Below are 24,041 nucleotides of genomic sequence, written 5' to 3'. Positions count from 1 at the left end.
GAGTCAAATAAATAAATTACAAATAAAATTATAATATTAATTAAAAGAATTCAAAATTAACAAAAATTGGTATAAATGTGATTATGGTATTACAATTATATTTTTGATTGAAAAAATAATCAAGTACTTAAAAAATTGATATATTTTACTGTTAATGCACGAGACAAGTCAATTTTTACATTTCCACCGTAAGAAGAATTAAAGCGACGCACTATATATTACGCTATTAAATTATTTTCTACATTTACAAAGAAAATGACAAAAAATCAAGTATATCATAGATATTCCTATTTTTGTGTTAAACTTTATTTATACTTATCAAAACAATTCTATCAGTATATAATTAAAAACATGATGCAAAATCTTGCAATAAAATCATACTTTTGTTTAATAATAAAAAAAGGACAGACAAAAACAGAGTATATATACAAGTCTAAGTAAATAATACAATAAGAGCGAAGCAATTAAGGATTATATAAGTAAATCGTAGTTTATTTTCAGTAGCACTTTGACAAGGAATATTGCATGTAAAGCAGCAGCAAAATTATTTGCTTAAAAATAGAATCAATTCGAATGCTTCGCAAGAGAATAAATTGAATTGTGAAGGAAAATAAAAATAAACAAATAAATATTTGTTAGGAATATAACGAAGGAGGAAGAGAGATAAGAAATTGTAAGAAACGTGGTGGGGAAATTGAATGTTCTGTTCGATGATGGAATGATCCTTAGGATGGGAGGGAGGATCGTATAGAAAAATAAAAGGTAATAGGAGTAGGAGGGGGGGGGGGGGGGCGAGGGCGCTGCGTAGAGGTAGAGCCGGGCCTGCGAGACGCGTTGGTTCGCTTCTCTCTCGCCTCGTCAGTCATCCGCTAGCCTGCAGCGGAAGCGCCACGCTGCGCCACGCCGGGCGTAGACATTCTCTCTCTCTCTCTCTCTCTCTCTCGCTCGAGGCCCTCTTCCCCCCAACCGCGTCACCTTTCTCTCTCTCTCCCTCTTCCCCTCTTTCTCTCTTTCTCACTTGGAGTGGCGACCGCCCTTTGCCCTGCTATCGCGTATCAAGTTGGCGCGGCTTACACTTGGAAATCCGAGCAAGCTCCCGAGTTTCGCTGACGCGTTATCGGGTTTGGAATATTTCAAGAGCGGCAACAGACGTCGCTAGTTGTTGCGTAGGTGGTGTGTAGGTCCTCGTGGCAGAAACGAAGGAAATCCTGGCGAGTGCCGGCAGGCGGTAGCTCCAAGGAGCGCTCTGTGTATTCGGCAACTGCATTCAGGCATTCCGCAGCAACCTGCGGCAACTAGCCGCTTTTCATCCTCCAAGGTACGTTGACTCGCTCGTGCACCCATTCTCTCTCCTCCTTCTACCGCCCCCTTCCCCACTCCATCTATCCCTTCCCACCACTCATATCCCAACTCGCTTGCTCGTAGTCGTAGTAGAATGAATATACACAACCTTTATCCACTCTGAAAATTTTACGTCAGAAAAGTCAGTCAGTGGGCTCCTCACCGGTGTTTGCTTCCAATTTCATTGCCAGTTGTGATTCGATTGTCGATCTCTTCTCTCTCTCTGCTGCTTCTATATTTTTCTTACTCTCCCTACTGTAGATATACGTATGTTTGAGCGTAGATGTACAGGTAGTACAGTACATGTTTCTCGCGCGACAGAGCGCGTTGTCTTTCCATACCTACTCGCTTTATCGGGCGCGTCGTCTGGTTGCCAGGGTTACGCATCTATGCGCGACACGTCGTGCCAATTAAAATGCAACATTTGCCGCGAGAATACGCTCCCATCCATTATTTGAAATTTTCTTTAACGCGATTGCTCCCACATTTACATGGACTGTTATGTCAACGTGACTCTCGGCGACACGCGAGCTGCGCTACTCATCGAGCCACGCACCGGTTTGACTGTATATTTAAAACTCGGGTGATGTTTTTGTGTAGCATCGCGAGAACATTTTACAGTCACATCGACCGATCGAGTTTCCTCCAATCGTTCTTCCTCTTTTCACCACTGTTATTTATTGTTATTTTAATAAAGATGTTCAAGGACATCGCTACGTGTGCGTGTGTGTGTGTGTGATCAACCGAATAAAACATTTATCTCGCGTATTGCGACGGTCGACTTGATAATAGGAAATAATAATAATAATTTAACCCAATGCCTGACCGATTATTTATAACTGCGAGTTTATTTAAAACTTTGATGCCTCTTCGGTCGAGCGAGAACGATGTAGTAGTGTTTTGCCGGATTTTGACAGTTGACTTACCACATGGAAAGATTTGCGATCTGTACGCTACGATCAAACGTGTGGCGAACACTTGCAGTTTTACCCACGGTTTTATTTAGCGCAATTTATTGGCTCGACTCGTTATCGAGATAAAGGAGTTGCCGAGACGATCTCGGTAAATTTATAACGCAAAGTGTGCACGAGAATGGAATGAATTTACCTGCTAGAAAGGTCAGAAAAGCTAGAGTGATATCTGCGCGATGATAGTGCGCAGCATGTCATTTCGTACAGTGATGCAGAGGTATATTTTTACAAGTGCAAGATTATGCATACTTGTACGCGTATCTAAGAAACTTTACTTATTATTTTCCAAGCAATTATTGTTTCTTAGTTAGAATTCTTGTATTCTCAAAACGCTTACCTACGGAAAACCGAGACGCTTATCTTAAAACTCTGTCTGACGTCTACTAATATTCTCTGTAGGTATATAGTGCAATATACAGGGTGTCCGGTTAACTCGTGCCAAACAGAGAAAATCATACAGTGAAAATTATGCTTTAAACGTAACATTTTTTCGCGCAGCTCTTGATGAGAAAATTATAATAAATTAGAAAATCCTTGATTCGGAAATATTTGTTGAATGGCCTTAGTTTTGCCTGACCAATAAGACACGGTCATTCGATAATTTTCTCAAGAAGAGTCGGGTCTAAAATGAAACAATTTTTCATTCTTTATAACTGCGTAATCAGGAGCTGCACGAAATAATCTTGTTAGAAGAATTTCATTCGTCACTTTATTCGCTTTATATGGATTTTAAGGTTTGACACGAGTTAACCGATCGTGTTATGTATAATATAGCATTGGTATTGTATAGCGTTGATATCGAATTTTCAACAAGTATGCGAAAAGCTACACGAAATGTTCGAATTCTATGAATTTAAAGGGTTAGGCAATACGCCACTTTAAAAGATAAGGACAAAGCGACACAATTTCATGATTTTTTTTTTTTGAAAGAAAATAGATTCAATTGTAACCCTTCGTATGCCTTTTTACAGAGTAACATTCCAAATTGAGAATAACAATTTTCATAATTATAACAGAATGACGGATATACGAAATGTTAGCACCGATGCCTGAACATTTTCAAGAATAAACGGACGGAAAGGTACTGTCCGCAATTTTCAACCTACGACAAAATTGCAAAACTTTTTTATTTTATATATAAACAGCTAGAGAAATGCGTTGTTTTTTTTTTCGGAAATACAGATTTTTTAACATTTGGCAAGATTTTTAAAAAGAGCTTGAAAAATTTCATAGAAAAAGTCGCAGACAACTCTTAATAGGAAAAAAAATAGACACAAGTGAAAAAAGAAAATCCTACATACTTCGGTAGATAATCTAGTTGTAAAACATGGTAAAAATTTCCAAGCAATTGGTAAAGATTTATTCGAATTTTACTTCCTTTTAGTTTTATTAAATGCGTTTGAGTTTCGAGCACGATTAAATCGTAGGAAATTTTCTCCAACCTTTGATTAGCAGCATCCCTAGCACGTATTTGGCATTTAAAATTGATATTATGCTCTTCTACTCGCTTACGGAGCGTTTCCAAGCTAATACTTGTCTGTTTTGCCCCCTGAGACGTCGGCGATCTTTCCGAGAGCTTTGTAAATCAGCCTTGTGAGAAGAATTATAGCTGCTGGGATCATTTTTCATGCCGACGAGTTGAAAAATAGACGTAATCGATAGCGAGATCATCAATACATAAGCAGATAGTAGTATTGGTTTGAACTTGCATTGAATCGTTACGTGAAATAATTTTTAATACTATATAAAAGTCAAACAGTGAAACTAAAACTTTTTTTATTATTTTGCCTATATAGCTGTCAAGACAACGAGCGAAAAGATTATACATTCTTCATACTTCTCGAATCAGTTCCGTCACTTGAAAGTAAACATCGTCAAGAAGATCTGGTTTATGTTCAGAAATGTGAAGGTTGCATATAACTTTGTCTTCTCGCTTCTCACTTCTCGCCATAAATACTACAGGGTCTGCTCGATATTACCGTGGCATGAACAACTGCATAAAAATCCTAATTCATGTATTTTAAGGTTTTATTGGTTTTAGCGGACCTTAATAGTTTAGTATCATATTTTTATGATCCTTACGCAAGTTTAACAGAATAAATGAAATTGTTCCTTCCAAAATATTAGAATAGGCTAACCGTTTAACAGGTTGATCGCCATAGCAGTCATTGTGACTGATTCATTCATTTTCTTTGAAGCCAAGTTCATTATATTGGCTGCTGTAATAACTTAATATTTTTGCTTGCGTGATCGTTGATTGCATAGATTTTGGCCCACGATGCGACCACCACGGCGCTCAACGCTATCTTACTAACTTTATCCAGCGGCAGTCATAGTGGGTGAACTTATGACGTCAGAGTGGTCAAAATGACGTATTCAACATTTTTGTAAATTTTGGAGAAATAAAATGTTATTTGTAATCAAGATGCCTAGATTAATGATAGAGTAGAAAAATTAAATTTAAACATCATGGCTCTACGAAACTCAGAGCAGATATCAGTCCAGCGATTAAGGGGTTTCGTGCAGTCAGTAAATTTGAAAAAATCAATTTTTACATTTCCTAAAAGTAGCGAGACCGAGGACAATTGTAACACGGGGCAATTGTAACATTCAAATTTGTGGCTCCGTCTGTTAATGAAATTTAATGTCATTTAGTACCTTTCTTGAATACTATAAGACGCTATAGCTGCAATAGTTTAGGATCGACAATGCCAAGCCACTATTTGTAGAAATGAGGAAATCAGTTTGCTGCACTCTTTTGTGATTATTTCACTTGCTCTTTAACTTTGAGTTACTCATTAACTATTGTGTAAATATTAAAATTCACTACATGACTGAAATCGTCATTGCTTTGAGTAAATTTTTCAATGTCGAATGATTTATAAATATGAAATTATCTTGGCGAAATATTACTACGTAGTAATTTGAAACGTGTGGGGTCAAATATAACGAGTAAACTAGTGTCGATTGTACCATGCTAATTGAGACTTTACATATTGCAATAAACATAGTTTTGATCAAGGAAATGTTCAAATGTTACAAGGAATAAAAATATTTTTCTTAAAACGAATTTTATTTTTATAAAACAGTTAATGGTGGATATTTTGATTATTTACAAGTAAATTTCATTTTTTAATGCATTTTAACCTTTAGATAACATACTCTTTTTATTGAAGTATCTTTAACTACTTTTTTATCCATGGACTATGGAAATTATTCACATTTTACAATTGAGAAACGATGTGTTACAATAGACTCCTGTGTGGGGCCGAATGTCCCAAATTGCACGTGGTACTTTAATTGTTTGCTTATGGATTAATTAAAATATTACTTCAATAAAAATATATTTGCATTCTAGACATATGTAGTAAGTATCAGTATTTTTTTGAGATTTTTAAAATCAGTAGGATCCTCGGAAAAAAATGAGAATTACTTTTTGTTACAACTATCCCCGGTCTCCCTACTAAACTTTAGGAATATTTGGTCAAACTTTTATTCTTTTCTAATAAAATTAGGCGATTTATTGCGTTAAAATGTACAGTGCGGTAACGGCTTGTACCATTATAACTTACATTTTTAAACACGATTATCTCTAAACATGATTTTTCAAAACGGTGAGTGAGATTATTACAATACGGTTCAACACATATAGCTTTCAAACTTCACAGACTTTTTTTAGGATAAAAATCTCGGCCTTAATCGAACGATTTTTTATTATCTTGAATACTTTTTTTTTCTGAGCTAAAATTATCATTATTTTTTTCATCAAAATTCTATTTTCATTTTTAAAATGTTGTCATTATCTTCTTGTTTATTATTTTTGAATATCTTTTGATTAAGGCCGAGAGAAACTATTCTACTTTCGAAATATATCGCGACTTTTGTCCGTAGGGGTGATCCACTACTAAAAAATCCTGCTCACTACAAACATAGTTTTTTAAAAGTCCATCCAGGACGTCGCATGCTGACGCCACAACAATTATTTTTGTTGTTTATTAAAATTCATATATACTTAATAACTTACTGCATCATGTAATTTACTCAGATTTCTTTAAAGCATGTAGAAATTTTTTTATAAAAATTCCGAAAAAGAGGTTTTTTTCGGAAAATAACTGCACGTATCTCTTTAACTAGTTAAGAGCTTGGGCCACATTGTAGACAAGGTAAAGATAAGCAGATTTCAACTTCTTCTTTAGCGGAACTATGAAGCATATAGAGTTTCTTATTAGACATCATTATTGTATAACTAGTAATTTATATAAAATAATTTGTTCCGAATGTTGAAGTGTTAAAATTATGACTACAGCATTTCTTTGTTTACAGTCTTGTTTTGAAGTTGTTTACGCCAGGAAAAGATATATAGGCAGTCCTAAAGGGGAGAAATGTATTTAAAAGCCAGCAAAATTGCATTTTTTTCATAAATGAATATAATATATCTTCAAGATTATATTTCTGAACTTTTAAAGTAAAATTCACAAAACCTAAGAATTTATAGCCTAAAATGAGTCGCACGACGCGAGTAGCTCTAATGCTTCACGGCACGCAAGTAGGTGAGAGATTGAAACTTTAAGCTCCTTTTTCTTAAAACGTACTTTTAAAAATTTATGTAAGCTATCATTTAAAAACTATTCACCCGATCTTGATGAGATTTTTAGCAGTGCTTTATAATATTGTTACCTTTTGTGTGACCCTAATTGTTTTTATATATTCATAAACAAAACATTATTTTTAAGCAAAAAAATGAAAAAAAAACGTCAGAATTAACATTTTTTATTTAAAACCGTATAACTTTTCAAAATTCAAAGAGTTATCAAATTTCGAGGGTACAAATAGAAACTATAAATGTAAATAACAAATTTATAAGTTGTTTTTTAATTTCAGATAGTAATTGGAATATCAGTAAAGTACGCCGTTTTGAGAAGTGAGCTTTGCGCCGTCATAAAGATGCATGAATAAGTTGTCCGTTTTATGCTAAAAAAAAGGTTTTCCTTCGATAAAGATACTAACTATTATATATACTAATTTCAATCATTTAGAATCGAATTTTCGGTATAAACAATACAATGGAAAATCTTCAATTTTTTAAACTTCTAGATTTATTTCACCTCTTAATTTAAAATTAAACTACAAAGTTTCTTGGATTAAATTATAAGAACACTTTTAAAAGTTGATAGGATATTTTGTTATGTATACACCTATACTGGCGAAGATGATGCCTTACCGAAAAAAATATTTAAAAAGACAAAATTTTTACGAAATTATTTATAAGACAAGAGCTATATAATATATTGAAAAATATTTATCTATTTCTTCATTGGAAGTTATATTGAATATATAGTTAAAATTTGAAATAAATCAGTTAAGGTTTGTAGATGGAGAAAAATAAATTTTATTATATAATAAAAATTACTATTGTTAAAGTCTTTAATATTTATATAGTACATATTCATAGATCTACAGTAAATTTTACCATACACATGGTATATTTTACTATATATAAGTAAAATATTCAATATTTTGAATAGTAATTAAACTATATTCAATTTTTACACTTATTCCTATTCTTAAAAAATAAATAGTACTATATTTTCATGATCATTTTTGCAACATTATAGTACTAAGTGCTATAAGATAGCAAATACTACTATGTCGTATATGATTTTCTACTGAGTTATTAATTGTGCATAGTATTATACTGGTATATCAATATTTACTATTACTGCTTTACGCGTGTGCGCGTGTCCGAAAATTATTATAAAATATAGTATTTATTATCTATTTTTTAGAGTCATCGGTACTATATATTTTTCTCCGTCTGTGTGTGTGTGTGTGAATTGGAAAATATAATATTGAAAAAACAAAGTACGTTTATAAAGATATCAAAGAAAATATTGTACTACATCAAAGAACTATGATAGAATCGAAAATTCAGGTGTGCAGCCATTTTACCTATTCATAAAATTTGACCATAGAATTTTAGAGATAAAACAGGAAAGAAAAATAAAATGGTTTGTGTGTGTGTGTGTGTGTGTGTGGTCAAAATTGTGGAGTAGCTTAACCATATATAATGAGAGAAGTAGAAAAATTCCTGCATGCACTTTTGGATCATCCTAATAGTATCGGCGTAGAAAAAAGGGATGTAAAGAGTCTTGCGAGAATATTGGCAATATCTCGGAAAGACTATCACAGATATCGTATCGCATTTATTCTTTATCTCGATAATTATATTAATTAATGAGCCTGCTTACAACATTATTACCGATACTATTTTTTTGACACTAATACTTGTTATACTTAAGCTTGTTGCGATATTAAGTAGAAACAAATTTTGAAGTGCAAAAAGGTTCTAATTATTTTATTTATCTTCTTTTTATATTTATCTATTATACTAATTGACAAATATTTATTACGTAATTTCACCGGATTAAAATTAGTTTCTGCCATAGGATTAAAACCTGTACGACCCATTGTAATATCAAGCTAGGATGTTCTACATTTTGTCCATACTCGGCTATAAACTATAAGCTGCTTCACATGGACTTTGTTCATATACCTTAAAATGTAATATATTTCTGAATTTTTAACATACACTCTAATGATAGTCAATAAATGCTGTAATTTAGTCAATTGAACAAGACTTTCGATAGTCGATCTTAAGATTAGAATCGATCGCAGATTCGAGTTCTATCGTAGTAAAAGAATCGAAAAGGGTAAAATTAACGACAAATATATCCTTTGTCTGTCAATACTTATATAAAGGATAAATATAAAAATCAAATAAATCAAATTAAGTATAAGTTTGTATTGTGACATTTATTTATAGTATCGGTAATAGTGTTGGAATTGATATTGAAAAAAACCTCGGCAAGTATCGGGATGGGCTAATGCGATAGGATATCTACAATAGTCTTTTGGAGATATTGCGATGATTAGCCTCGTAAGATTGTTCTGTTTGCGAGCCTTCTGCTTTCTATGTATGTACGGAGGTAAGCAGCTACAGATGAAAAATTGATATGATCGAGTAATTTATTGGCCAGATTATTGCGTACAATCAGAGTAAATTCGATGGTAAAACTCAGTGGTAAACGAATAGAATCGAAAGTTGAAATCCGATGAGCCTGCTTGCTAATTGCACTGGTGAGTTCGTTTTTCTGTACTGTAGCACCTTTATGCCGTCCACGTAAACTTTCCCCCGTAATCAAAGTTGATCGAGTAAAACTGTATGAAACGAGAATAAAAAGATAAATAAGCAAATATATCATTTCTAGAAGAAGAAAATGCCTTTCTGACATTTATGATTTATATTTTAAATTGCGCTCACGGACATGTTTTATCTGAAATGTAATCTCTCAGGTCACACAGGATTTTTCAGTCACCGTCGCGAGACTCTAAGACTTTGCTAAATCTTATTCAGAATTCTGTCATGTTTAATCTTTTGCTCTTACGTTCTCAAGGATAACCGTGTAAAAAGGGAAAAAAATAGATATTCTTTCATTTTTTTATTCCTCGGGTGCGGTGCGTAAGGGATTCCTCTCTGCTATTTAAGTTTACCAGTTTCTCTCTCTCTCTCTCTCTCTCTCTCTCCCTCTCCCTCTTTACGTTTATTTATAGTACAGTCGACAGATTTGTTCATTTTGAAGTATACAGCAATTGGTCACAAAATTGTGGGAAAATCATTGCTAATAGAAAAAAATCTTGAGAGAGGCAAATGCAGAGAATTAACTTTCCTCGGTAGCGAGTGAGCGAGCGAGAGACAGCTGACAGGCACGAAATCGACGAAACGAAAGTTGAGAACTATACGCTTTGATTTACAACGCCACCGTGAAATTTCTAATACTTGTTTGAACGTGTCATGAATCTTAAGCAGAAAGTCGTCAAACTTGCGACCGGAGCGTCTCTTCCCTCCTCTTCTTTCTTCCTAACCATATATATATATATATATTAATGTGTGTGTGTGTAATTTTCCACCGAAGCTTCGAGAGATTCGTTATTGCACCTTTAAGCTTGAACCGAAGTGCGATTCGATTTTTCGATTGCTGCAATTCAATGAACCTATAAAAATGTCACACGGTAATTAATACATTTCTCTATTTAATTATAAAATATTTGCAATGAAAATAATTATTCTACATCTTGTATTTTTTGAAACCACGTACTTATGCTTAACATCAATGCTTTTTTATTAATTTTACTCGTACGCAATCGATAAAATTCACGTTTTTCTCACTTCTGCTATAAAAAAAGTAATTTTTTTACAACGATACATTCATTTTTAAACTTTGCATATAAAATTTCGAATTGATATCCGCTTTATTCTCTTGGTTCGGTTCAATCCCTTTAACACAGTATAATTTTTTATAAGAAATAAGAGTAATGACTCATACGCTACCATGAGAATCTATGAATTTTCAGTTAATTTTAACTATATTCGACGCAGAGTGCTATTAAGTACCTTAAATAACGCGAGGCGAATTTGTAAACCAAACTAAACTCGAACTTGAGCTTAACTATTACTTTGGACGAAAAACAGGCTAAGCACATGGCATCGAAGGTTAAAGCGAGACAATAAGTTGCTCTCCAGCTAAGGCAGCGCTAATCTCAAAGTTAGGTTTATGAATAGGGCACTATGTATAATAATTTTATTAAATTCTCACTGCGGGACGATATCAAATACTGCACGAGTATCCTGATTTATATCGTAAGGCAGGAATTTAATAGTTCGAAGGAACATTTATGTTTAGAGCAGCGGTGTATGATAACAGTGTGGAAAAAGCTGTATTGGCACGGTGGAGGGGGTGTATTTCCTCGGATAATTTTAAAGTTGGATCGATGGTTGTCGCGAGGCTGGCGGTGTGCTGACCACCAGACGTATTTGCCGACAATGAAGAAGTTATAGGACTGGCTGGCTGGAGGACGAGGACGTCAGTTGGGACGGAGGCGCGCGCGACGCCTTATTCCTTCGCGTCGTTATACGAGCACTGGGCAATCGTAAAAAGCGAGAACCATTTGGATCCGAAGGCACCATGCTCGCATCTTGCTTGCCACTCGTGCTCCACTACTTTCAGTCCTATTATAGTATTTATAGTACCTGCGCTAAGGGAAATTTATTTGGTTACATTTCAGCTAACTTTGCTTTGAATTTGCTACTGTACAGAGTGAGTTGGAAGCACAAAATTTCTCTAAAATCTCAAAATATAATAGTTTGGAATGAAAATGGTTCGAGGAATAATTTATGGTACTTTTAAAAATTCATCAGACGGTCTCTTCGATTTAATATTCGGTGGAGGGTCGAAGCACATATGTAGGTCACCTTGCGATGGTTTCAAATGGGACACACACCTTTTTTCTGCAAGATTTTACGTGGCTTACCTTGTTTCAAGAGTTTTTCACAAAGTTATACCGATTTATCATTTGGTCTAGTCGTTTGTGGGATATTTCCATTTTGAATTGCGTATAACAGTGAGTTTGGCTCGATTAACGAGTATGACACTGTGGGGAACATGCACATAGTTACTCGCATGTACGTATACTTTCCAAATGGAATACTTCGTGAAGAATTAGATGAGATGATAAATCGGTTTGGGATTTTAGAAAGCTTTTGAGATAGGCTACAAAAATATGCAATAAAAAAAAGGTGTTCCATTTAAATAAATCAAGGTGACCCTTATATTCTGCTCATTACTACTTCCAATATTAAGCTTTAAACACCATTCGATAAATTGCTTGAGGTACGACAAATTATTCCTTAAATTTTATTTCTGTAATTCTTGTTTTTTGAGACTTCAGACGAGTTTCCTACTTTTACATAATCTAGTAGTGCAACATAGAGAGTGAAGTTGATTGAAACATAACTGAATCAATTTCTCGTCGCGTACTCTGATCAGCATTGATTCTGTTCCCGAATCATTGATGATCGGGGGGTGTTTTACCCTTAATGGGATCTCTTTCTCTCTCTCACACTCTCACTCTCTTGGTACTTTTAATTTCCAAAGAAAATCCATGCAAATCAGTTTACACCAGGCAGTATTGATTCTGTTCCCATAAAAATTGATGCTGAAGGTATTCCGGCCAATGAGACCTTTCCGTTTCTAATCTCTGTAGGAAAATCGATGAAAGCCGTTAGAGTGGGTGGAAAATTGACGTTTCATGCACGAGTAAAGGATAAAAGTTGGGAAAACTCGATTGGTGGGAGTATTTCCATGGGATAATTTGAAAGTTGGATCGATAGTAGTCGCGATGAGGCGAGCACGCCGGACGTATTTGCTGACGATGAAGAAGCTATGGAGCTAGATGACGTTAGTTGGAATGGATGCGCTCGCTCGCTTTCTTATACGAGCGCTAGGAAAAGCGTAAAGAGCGAAAACCATTTGGACCCGAAGGCGCCAAGCTCGCATCTTACCACTCGTGCAGTACCACTTTCCGTCAGTCAGTCAGTCAGTTAGTTTTATTATTCAGTGCGTCGGAGAGGAGCCGAGGAGCCGGTAGCTATGAACCTAATAACCAAAGTCTGCGACTCTACTGCTGCTCGTTCGCGAGAATCTTTAGACCCTATTTTATATATATATATATATATATATATATATATATACATATATACATATATACTTACGCCTACGCCTCGAAAAGAAGCGCGATAAGCGAGCCGATGCAACAACCAAGTATTTATATGTTATATATATATATGTAGAGCAGACTTCAAGCGATAAGCGTAATAAAAGATGTTTTCAGTGTCAACGGTGAAACGAGTAAAGGAGCATCGAGACACTCCCTCGATTAGAAATGCACATGAACAAAGGCCCGAAGGATTTGGATTTCAACGGCGCTCCGTTAATCCGCAAATTTCTGCACGCATCGATCAGTGAAAAAAATCTACTCGCAACTTTGTCTCAAAGATCCAGTTTCGGCGTTTCTCACAAACAAAAACCGGACGTGGCGAGCCGAGTTGTTTCTTTTTCGACGGAAATGCTGGTTTCCTCACGGTGGTAGGCCACGAGAAAGAGAGAGAGAGAGAGAGAGAGCTGTATAAACGAGTGACGCCAAGTTGCTCTTGGCGTAGTTGGCTATCGAAGCTTCCCTCGTAAGTTTGAAACTTTTTGCGCGCGGAGCTATATACCTATATATATATATATATAGTGGTTCACTTCCCTAAATTTGGAATATCCCGTCAGCTGCTGCACCCCCACTGAATCCTGCCAACTTGTCTCGGGAGACTCTGCAAAGTGAGTGTGTGCGTTCATTGGTGATAATTGTTCGAGTTGTACATGCGGAGTTCGATATGTATGAATGATAAAGGATCGAGAAACCGACCGCCATAAGTCTGATGGTCCTGACAAATTTTCCTCTTTACCTCGAAACCTTCAATTTCTTGGGACTATTAAAATAAGTAAATTATAGAGCTAGAAGTGTAGGATTAAATACGGTAACGCGAGTTTGGCCGTTCGGGATCAACCTTTCCAAGAATCTCTGCTCTTCCGAGTAATGGCTCTCTTGATTACTCTTCTAATCCCATTATAGTCTTTGAATTTCTCCTGATTGCCGTGCCGACACGGACCTATATAGCTTCCGCAAGACATTTTTTCTCGCAAATCATACGTGTATATATATACAGGGTGTTCCGATTTAACTTGGACAGCAAAATATATGGACAACTATAGTGGTTCTGTACAAAGAAATTTCAGAGGGAAATTGCGTGATTTGAAGAGTAGGAATGTGAAATTGTGCGTTTGGTTTAATTTCGAAACGTCGTTTCAATGCTTAACGAAGGTTGGTCTAATTTTTTAAATGGAACACCCTGTATATTTTACTATTCCTATAGCGTATCTCAAGACCTTTCCAGAACGTTGTACTGATTTTCAATTTCATCCACGCGTTTACGAGATATTTCGGTTTGAAATTGCATATAGATATAGTTGTAGGTTTAGTTGTAGTGGTATGCGTGACAACTACACGTGCACGTGCATATTCAAAACAAAATATCTCGTAAACAATTATATGTAATAAAAACATGAAAAGAGAGTTTTGGAAATCTTTTCAGATACGTCAATGAGGATAGGTAAACGTTTAGGAGTGTTGAATTTATAAAAACTGAGGTGACCTTGGTATAGCGTTCAAGTGACATTGCAAGGTTAGAATAAGGGTTTCCTCTTATGTCCAGGTCAAGTCGGAAAACTTTTGTCTGGCATTTTTTGCTATAGGATCAATATTTTTCGCAGTCTTTTATCATCCAAGTTAAAATGCAACACCCTCTATACAAAATAATATTTTCTGTGATTAATATTCTATTGGCAAAAGCTTTTCTTAAATATGAAAAATAATTCTGCTATGAACATATTACTCTTTCCGTACAGAGTATACAACTAATTAAAAGGAAACCTTTGCGTGGATGTATAATATATATAAGAATGACTCACTTATCAAAGCCAAAAATAAAGATTTCCTCTAGTGAGCAGGTCAAGTGCAAAAACTTTTGTTTGGCATTTTTTGCTATAGGATCAATATAATTCACAATCTTCTATCATTCAAATTAAAATGCAACACACCCTATACAAAAAAATCTTTTCGTTGATTAATATTCCACTGGCAAAGCTTTTCTTAAAAATGAGAAAGATTCTGCTATGAACAGGTTGCTCGATGTCTGTACAAGGTATATATACAATTAATTAAAGGGGAAGCTGTGCATAGATATAGTATAAAAACTCACTTATCCTGGTAACAATAAGAGATAACATTTATTTCATAAGACCTTTTTAATGCCTCTACTTATCCACGTTCCAAAAGGTCTTAAGAAAAAGTTGAAACATGTTACAACTTCGAAAAGATAAGTGAGCTTTACACTCGTGCTCCTATGTTCCTTTGGCCATATACCCTGTATAACAATATAGGTATATATATATGCTTTATTTAACACACGGAATCATAAAGAAACGATTAACAGCGGCGCCAAATGAATAATTACAATATATATGATAGGAGAAGTAGTCTTCCTTTTCATGCACTTTTTCGATTCCATATCTAAATATTATCGCGTCATCTCCGACGATAAAATAATCAACAAGGAGCTAGATCGCAAGTGACAAATGATGCGATTGCACGAGACGCAACTGACTGGAAGACTGTTAAGACGCAAAATGAGATATTCTTGGGAGACACTGTAATGCTACTTGCTTCTGAGTACTTCCTACCCAAATTTCAAACTAATCCCTTGCGCGAAATAAGCTTATATTGTGTGCATATATACAGGGTGATTCTCTAACGGCGGGACATAGGAGATTGGTGTTAGTTGATTATAGCACCCGGAATGATGAAATCCAAGAACCCTGGTTGGTCATATCGTATAGTGCCAACTTAAAATAGGCCATTACCAATAGTTTGATACAAAAAATGAGACCCATCCGCCATTTTGGTTTAAAAGTGTTTATACACTTTTCGTAAATAGAAGTAGAAGGAAATGAATGAGCTGTCGAAAGTAGTGATTCAGTTTAATTTGTGATGAGTGTAACTTTGGTAAATAAAAGTGATGATTGTAATAAAAAGAGGAGATAGGGAAGAACTTGGTTTTCATAAAATGTGTTATTTAATGTATTAACCATGCGTGACTCAATGAGAACTTAAATATGTTTTTCTTTGATGGAAATGGATAACATCTGATAGGTCATTGTGTCCACTGGTATAACAAGAAGTTTGAGTTTGTTGTTACAAAAATACACTTGATTATTGAAGAAGATGGAAACGCTGTAATGTAAGGCTTTGACTGAATATGATCTTGTCATTTATTAACATAAAATTGCTTATATTACAAGCAATTTCATGTTAATAAATGACAAGACCATATTCAGCCAAAGCCTTACATTACAGCGTTTCCATCTTCTTCAATAATCAAGTGTATTTTTGTAACAACAAACTCAAACTTCTTGTTATACCAGTGGACACAATGACCTATCAGATGTTATCCATTTCCATCAAAGAAAAACATATTTAAGTTCTCATTGAGTCACGCATGGTTAATACATTAAATAACACATTTTATGAAAACCAAGTTCTTCCCTATCTCCTCTTTTTATTACAATCATCACTTTTATTTACCAAAGTTACACTCATCACAAATTAAACTGAATCACTACTTTTGACAGCTCATTCATTTCCTTCTACTTCTATTTACGAAAAGTGTATAAACACTTTTAAACCAAAATGGCGGATGGGTCTCATTTTTTGTATCAAACTATTGGTAATGGCCTATTTTAAGTTGGCACTATACGATATGACCAATCAGGGTTCTTGGATTTCATCATTCCGGGTGCTATAATCAACCAACACCAATCTCCTATGTCCCGCCGTTAGAGAATCACCCTGTATGTTTATAGTAGAATATCATGCATCATGAAATTTCATCAAAGCTAGAATACGTCTGTTGCAATGCTCCGAAGGATTTCACGCTGCGAAGCATGTAATTAATTTTTGCGTGGCACGCTCGGTATTTCGGAAAAAGTATATACGGACGTGTAGGAGTATAATTGGAATCCTTTATTGACATGCGCGGTGAAGATAATGTCCGATAGGTTATGGCGGTGTGTTACGGCACTTGACGCCTACAGGTGCATGCAAATCAACTATACTTATATGTATAGCCATAGTACGTGGCCTGAATTAAATCGCAAAGGTACGTTTTGCTTGCGCAATATCGCAATCTTCCCCCGGGACTCGGGCCTGGAATGTCATATCGATAATATGAATTTTAAATCAAAACATGTGACGTTGGCTTGAGCAAGAGACGCTATTAGAGCTTTTGGTAACGCTGCGCAGTGTATATAGTGTTGTTCATTGTATACCAATTTCCTTCTGTGTGTGTCTGTGTGTGCGAGAGCGACCACAACGCGACGCATGACGTTTCTTAAATCCCAAACGAAACAGTCTCAGAAATGACTACAACTAATATCCATATGCCATTTGCGTTAATCTGCCAATGGTGACAATCGATTTTATCTTGACCCAATCTTAATTGCCCAGCAACTTTTCTTAATATTGACTTAAGCTTTGGCTTAATATAGGTCGATCATTCGCCATGTTTTATGACCAATATTTAGGTAAACATTAAACTTATATTTGTCTGTTGGGGTGATCGTTAAAAAGGGAGTTTGCGAATTTTTTTTATTCCATACCTCAAATCGGTTTTAAATAAAATAACAAACATTTTCCCAACGAGAGAATCCTTTATTTTAAGGACAAATTGTGCCTGTAAGCTCGATCTTTTTTACCTTTCATTAGCACTTGGATTTTCCACAATGGCAGTTATAATTTTCTTATAAGTATATGATGCTTTTTAAAAATCGTATACAATAATAAAATCTCATTCTCTTGTTATATATATGAGGAAAAAATTGAAACTCATTTAATTTTACCCTGGCGCGTTGCAATGGCTTAATGAACATGACGTTAAAAATCAGCGAATAAAAAAATACTTACATTACCGAAATTCTCAAAATATATATGTTATATTAAGGCTCTCTCTACACATATATATTTAAAAAAATACCCCAATTACTAATATTTTTCTGAATATACATGTGTAAAGAGACCTTAACATAACTTATATAGGATTTCGGTAATGTAAGTATTTTTTTATTCGCTGATTTTTAACGTCATGTTCATTAAGCCATTGCAACGCGCTAGGGTAAAATTAAATAAGTTTCAATTTTCTCCTCATATATATATATATATATATATATATATATATATAGCAGGAGAATGAGTTTTTATTATTGTACAATTTTTAAAAATCATTATATACTTATAAGAAAATTATAACTGCCATTGTCGAAAACAAGTGCTAATGAAAGGTAAAAAATCGAGCTTCCAGGCACAATTTGTCCTTAAAAAAAAAGGATTCTTTCGGTGGGAAAATGTTAGTTATTTTATTTAAAACCAATTTGAGGGGTGGAATAAAAAAATAATCGCGAACTCCCTTTTTAACGGTCACCTTAATGTGTATAAATATTGACAGCAAATCTGGCACTACATAGGCACTTGATTCAATGTCGAACGTTAGCTTCCAGAATTGTCCCGATATTTAACTAGACAATAATATTAGAACGAGACAGTATTTGATACCTATTTTGAAAAATATATTAATTTTTACTAAACGCAATATGGGAATAAGTGTGACATAATTTTTGTACGGACACCAGTTGCTTACTTTCAGAATTAGCTTGAAATTGAACTTGTCTAAAGGTTTAAACTGGTCAGTATTATTAGTGACATTTGAATTTTTATATTCTACCGATAGGTGGTGAATCATTCTGAAGTTTCTCGCTAACGTTCGTCGCAAGACACATTCATATATAATAAACGAAGCATTCATATTATGAATATAAAATTAGGGTGGTCTTTAAAAGGGATGTTATTTATTTTAACGGAGATACCCTTCAAATCTACTCGAGAAAAAGATTCCTGGAGTTTGAGCTCTGAAGACAGTATAAAACGTTCCCTGACTTACTGTTTCATGTTTAAATGACATCAGATTTTGATAAACTTTTTAGAAATGAATTTTAGATTTTTTATATTTATTACCTAAAAAATGTTAAACCATGAAAACTTTCATATATAATTTTTAGTATTTGCTCCAAATGCTTCCAAATATTAGCAATTACATTTTACAGTTTTATAAAGTTTAAACATTTTTAAGGTACGTATTGCACACAACAAATACAAAATTACTTTCCAAAGTGTATGAAAATCCTGTGTTATCTAACTGAGAAAAAGTATGAGGATTAAGGGGTTCTTTACAATTTTGTATCAAAACCAAACTTCGGGGTTATTTTTTATTTATATATACTTGAAGTAGATTTGTGTGTGTGTGTGTGGAGGGGCCTCTGTAAAAATAAAAAAATATTCTTTTTAACGACCATCCTAATATATCACGTACACTCCGGGAAATATATTCTGTCCAACTTATAACCAAATGTTTTAAAAGGCCGTACTTCAATAGCGATCAACACTTTTCCACATCATGCTGGTTACCTGGTCTAGCACCGAGTCCCGAGCAATAAACCGAGAACAATCGAAGAACCCTAATATACCTGATACTCTAATCACTAATCCAAAATTACAATTTTTATATTTATAATCAAATAGATTTGAAATTATTATGAATACATTGCTTGTATTTTTAACATGAAAATGAATCCAAAAATGACGTTATTCGGACTATTATTTCTATATTAGTTATATCTTGCATCTCTCATTTTATTAAAACTTGTTAAAAATCAAATTTATTTTATACTAATATGTCTATAAATAATCCAAATAAGCATCAATTAACCCGTAGCAGAATCATACTAAAAAATTGAAATTTTTATTTTTATGAGATGATTAACCTTTTCCTTTTTGAAGATAGTATTTTAAAGTATTTACATTTATTTGTCAATTATATCTTAAACTAAAATTTATATTTGTTAATTTTTTATTAATATGTTTATGTCCTTTCCAATATTTTAGAGATTTATTTTAACTTAACGCATAACGAAGATATATAGTAAGATTGAATTTTTATTAGAATTTATAGATAATAAAATAGCAACTTCAAGGTATAACTAAAAGAAATAATTGTTTGATTAATGTCGTATTTGGACTCATTTTCATGTTAAAAATACAAGGAATGTATTTATAATAATTTCAAATATGTTTGATTAGAAATACAAAAATAGTAATTTTAGATTAGTGATTAGAGTATCAGGTATATTAGGGTTCTTCGATTGTTCCCAGTTTATTGCTCGGGACCCTCAGGACTCGGTGCTAGACCAGGTAACCAGCGGGATGTGGAAAAGTGTTGACCGCTATTGCAGTATGGCCTTTTAAAACATTTGGTTATAAGTTGGACAGAATATATTTCCCGGAGTGTACGTTGGGTAATTCGTGACAATTTTAACCCCTCGAAGAGGATAGATTGATCAAATACATACATATGTGATCCTCCAAATAGATGTAAAGTAGATTGATGAATATAGTACATTCCGTTTCATGCGTTGAAATGAATAATTAGTTTAACTTTGTTCTAGTAATGAGAGAGACAATGGTCTTTCAAAATTAGGTTCATGCTTGACAAACAATGCTAAATTTCTTAAAAAATGATAATACTGAGTCAATATTGGCAGCAAAATATTATCATTTTTGTACGAGTTTATCGTTGGTCACTAAGCACCAACCAAAAATGTCGAAAGATTGTTACCAACACTGGGTCAAATTTGATCCAATCGTCAATCATATACATAGTATATAGCACATTAGCATCAATATAAACTTGATACAATAAAATTAAATTAATAATCACGATAAATTAATTTTTGGTCAGTGGACTTGGTGATATACAGTTTTATTTTTTATTTCATATTTTCCTTTATGCGATTACATAAAATGAATTAATTTCTGGTACGAAGGGTTACATCTCGAGAGAGTTTCAATTTGGGCGGTCAATAATTTAGGGTCGACGTATATCGTGTATCCCCATATCCTCGTAAAGTATGCTAATAGCAGCATCGTGCATGTAGATAGAGCCTATCAGGTATTTGCGTCGTCACAAACTGGATGCTCTATACGGATCATTATTATTTTCTAATCTCTCTGTTCGTCTAAGCCGATACGACGCGTATACCGCACAGTAGGTATATATATATATAGATACTGTTATATACACTCGTAAGTGCTTCTAATTATGATTACTATTAGTTTGTGAGTCACACAGACCGATCTCCACCTGTGCAGCACGTTATGTGAAACGTATAGAAACCTCCATCATAATCAAATAAGTTTGACCTACGCGCACGTGACGCACAATGCAACACTTACCACGCTCTCTCCCTCTGCACCATTTTTAATTAGTCTCTTTTCCTCTATTCCATCACATATGGGAGGTACTTGGAACGATCTAAATTTAAAATATAAAAATTAAATTGTCTCAGTAATTAAAAGAAAGGCCATTTTTTTTAATAAGATATCTCTGAATTAAAATAAAATCGAGTCTCAAAAAAGTTGTACAAAAAAGAGATGTCTACTATAGTTATGGAGATAAGTGGTTTTTTACGTCCCTGCTGTGGGGCGTCTTGCAAGTGCCTCACCCTCTACGTCAGTCGTAAATTATTTTCAAAAGATAATCATGCAGCCATTTTCTTGCTAGCTTCTCGTGTAATGCGCATGCAACTCACACGTAGCTGTGCCTTCAGCTGAATCCCAACTATTTCAGATAGAATTGCTGTTACATTGCAGCACTGCAAGAAAGCTCCATCGCAATCAAATAAGTTTGATGCGTGTTACCTACGCAGACGTGTGACGCACACACGCTGTAACTGTTATTTATCTCTCCATCCTTTTCTAATTATTTTCATTTTCCTCCATTTTATTATACAGAGACTACCAGATTAAATAAATCAAGGCTAAAAATGCTAAAATGATGGGGGCTTGGAAATAGGTATATCATTGTTTGATAATAGATGGAGAGAGAGAGAGAGAGAGAGAGAGAGAGAGAAGTGCCCTGCTTCTCTTTCACTCTCATTACATCATCTCTTCGATTAATAAATGAATTTAGGTAATAGGGAGGAGCAATAAGAGCGACAGAGGGAGGTAGCAAATTGCTCGTTCCTCTCTCTCGCTCGCTCTGACCATCGTAAGCCAATAATGTTTATACCCTTCCCTGTACTCACACACAGAAAAGCTGCACTCGTAATATTCATTAACAGCGGTTACGAAATACATTTTATTGTAACAATGTAAGTATATTTACAAATATTGCGAATAACTTGTACTTGCTTCATTATTGGTTTTATGAATATAGTAAAATAGCGTTTATTGTCTATATAAATGTGATTTCATGAAGATTATTAACTTTATATAAATATGTACATGACTTTATAAGAAGGTTTCTTGAATTACAAAAATAAAAGTTATTCAGTTGATTTTATAGTTAGCATAAACACATTTATGTAATTCATGGAATCTTTTTATAAATGCATAGATGTTCATAACTCTGCCACTATGTGGCTGAGGCATATCTGATGTTTCTCGCTGGTGCTCCTCACACCTCTCGATTTGTATGTACAAGGGAAGCTTTTGACTTTAATACTTAGGTATGTATAAAATAGTAACGATCCCGATATACCATATTGATGTTTAGGTATATATACGTTCTCCATGACAAATAAGTACATTTTGAGTGATTTATAAATGCACAAAACAAACCAGTTCAGTTTGTGCAATATGTATGTCCGATTCGTGTACACCAACACAAACACAATGCAGTAAATATATTCAATTTGTATACGCTTATACGAAAAAGTCCGTGCAAAAATGCAATAATGCCAGAATTCACTGATAGCTAATGCTGATAGTGTCGCACATGTGTATAATTACATATTATCATGGGAACATTACTGTGTTGGTAAGTCAACGGGAGCTGCTCGAGCTCTGATATATTTGTTAAGCTTTTACTATACATAGTAAATATTTGAGCAGACCTATACACTACTTTCAGTAATTATTATCCCACAAAAAACAAGCTTCGCTTGTAAAGAAAGAACGGCAAGTACATAAGTCGTATCTAGCATAATTAATATAGTGATATAAAATATTTTAATTACAAAAAATAGTGAAATCCAAATGCTAGGCAAGTATAAATTTTTGTTACCATGATGAAAGTTAAAATTTGGAAAAAGGAAAATAATAACACAAAAATTATACTTGCCGGTGGCCCGTTGTATGCAATCGTATTAAATAGCCACATTTTTAATTTATGAGAAGCAACGCTTAAGTTGCAAGATAGCGACTTACACATGAATATTACGGTCCCGACAAGTATAATTTTTGTGTTACTATTTTCCTTTTTCCAAATTTTAACTTTCATCATGGTAACAAAAATTTATACTTGCCTAGCATTTGGATTTCACTATTTTTTTTTAATTAAAATATTTTATATTACTATATTAATTATGCTAGATACGACTTATGTACTTGCCGTTCTTTCTTTACAAGCGAAGCTTGTTTTTTGTGGGATCTTATAACGTTTTGTAAGAATATAGGAGTTCAAACTAATCAATTATTTTAACTAATTCAATCTAACAAAACATTTTCCAATATTCTTATCGTTCCATAATGTAAAGTTTCAATTCAAAATATTAATTTATTATTCTATTAAATAAAATACAAAATATTACAATGATGAATTCTTATCATAGTTAAACTTTTAAAGGCTTTTAACATATTATTCACAATAACTGTTTGAATTATATTGCCAATATTTTATACCCAAAATCACCTTCAAGCTTTTCGCTTTCAAGAATATGCTTCTAAATTTACCTCTAAATCCACCTTTTTCTTATGTGTACTCTCACTATCAACTTTCATTTTGGCTCTTTCTCTGATAAACTAGTGCCATTTATTTATTCTTTTGATTAATATAAACTGTAAAATATATACCAGTTAATACAATGGAAGCCTATGTTTTTTAAGTGTACTGCTTTCAGTTTCCTGAAGTTACACACTGTATGCTCTGTTACATGTGAAATATTGAAATAATGAATTCCTTTCATATTTACACATCTACAAGATTTTATTATAATTTTCATCAACTATATGAGTTCTAAATCCAGATTTGTATGCCCAAAATCACCTGCTAATCCTTCCTTCTCAAGGATTTTCTTATGAATTGACTCATTTTTCCACCTTTTTCTTAGCTGTCACTCTCAATAT

The 24,041-nt window shown here is 33.9% G+C and overlaps 1 protein-coding gene across 2 annotated transcripts in view; it reads left to right on the top strand.

Annotated features, from left to right (window-relative positions):
• The first annotated feature begins 802 nt into the window (after positions 1–802).
• Positions 803–24,041, top strand: part of LOC136783512 (uncharacterized) — a 125,240-nt gene continuing 102,001 nt past the window's right edge. For both annotated transcript variants that reach the window (XM_066743751.1, XM_066743743.1), the window contains exon 1: positions 803–1,318. The gene's annotated coding sequence lies outside the window, so the exon portion shown is untranslated. The remainder of the gene's footprint in view (positions 1,319–24,041) is intronic.

This window comes from Prorops nasuta, unplaced genomic scaffold (assembly GCF_024137725.1).
Source record: "Prorops nasuta isolate Cenicafe-Biocafe unplaced genomic scaffold, Cenicafe_Pnas_1.2 PNAS00002, whole genome shotgun sequence".
Classification (NCBI taxonomy): Eukaryota; Metazoa; Arthropoda; class Insecta; order Hymenoptera; family Bethylidae; genus Prorops; species Prorops nasuta.
Note: the sequence above shows the minus strand (reverse complement) of the source record. Positions and strands in the feature narration are given on the sequence as shown.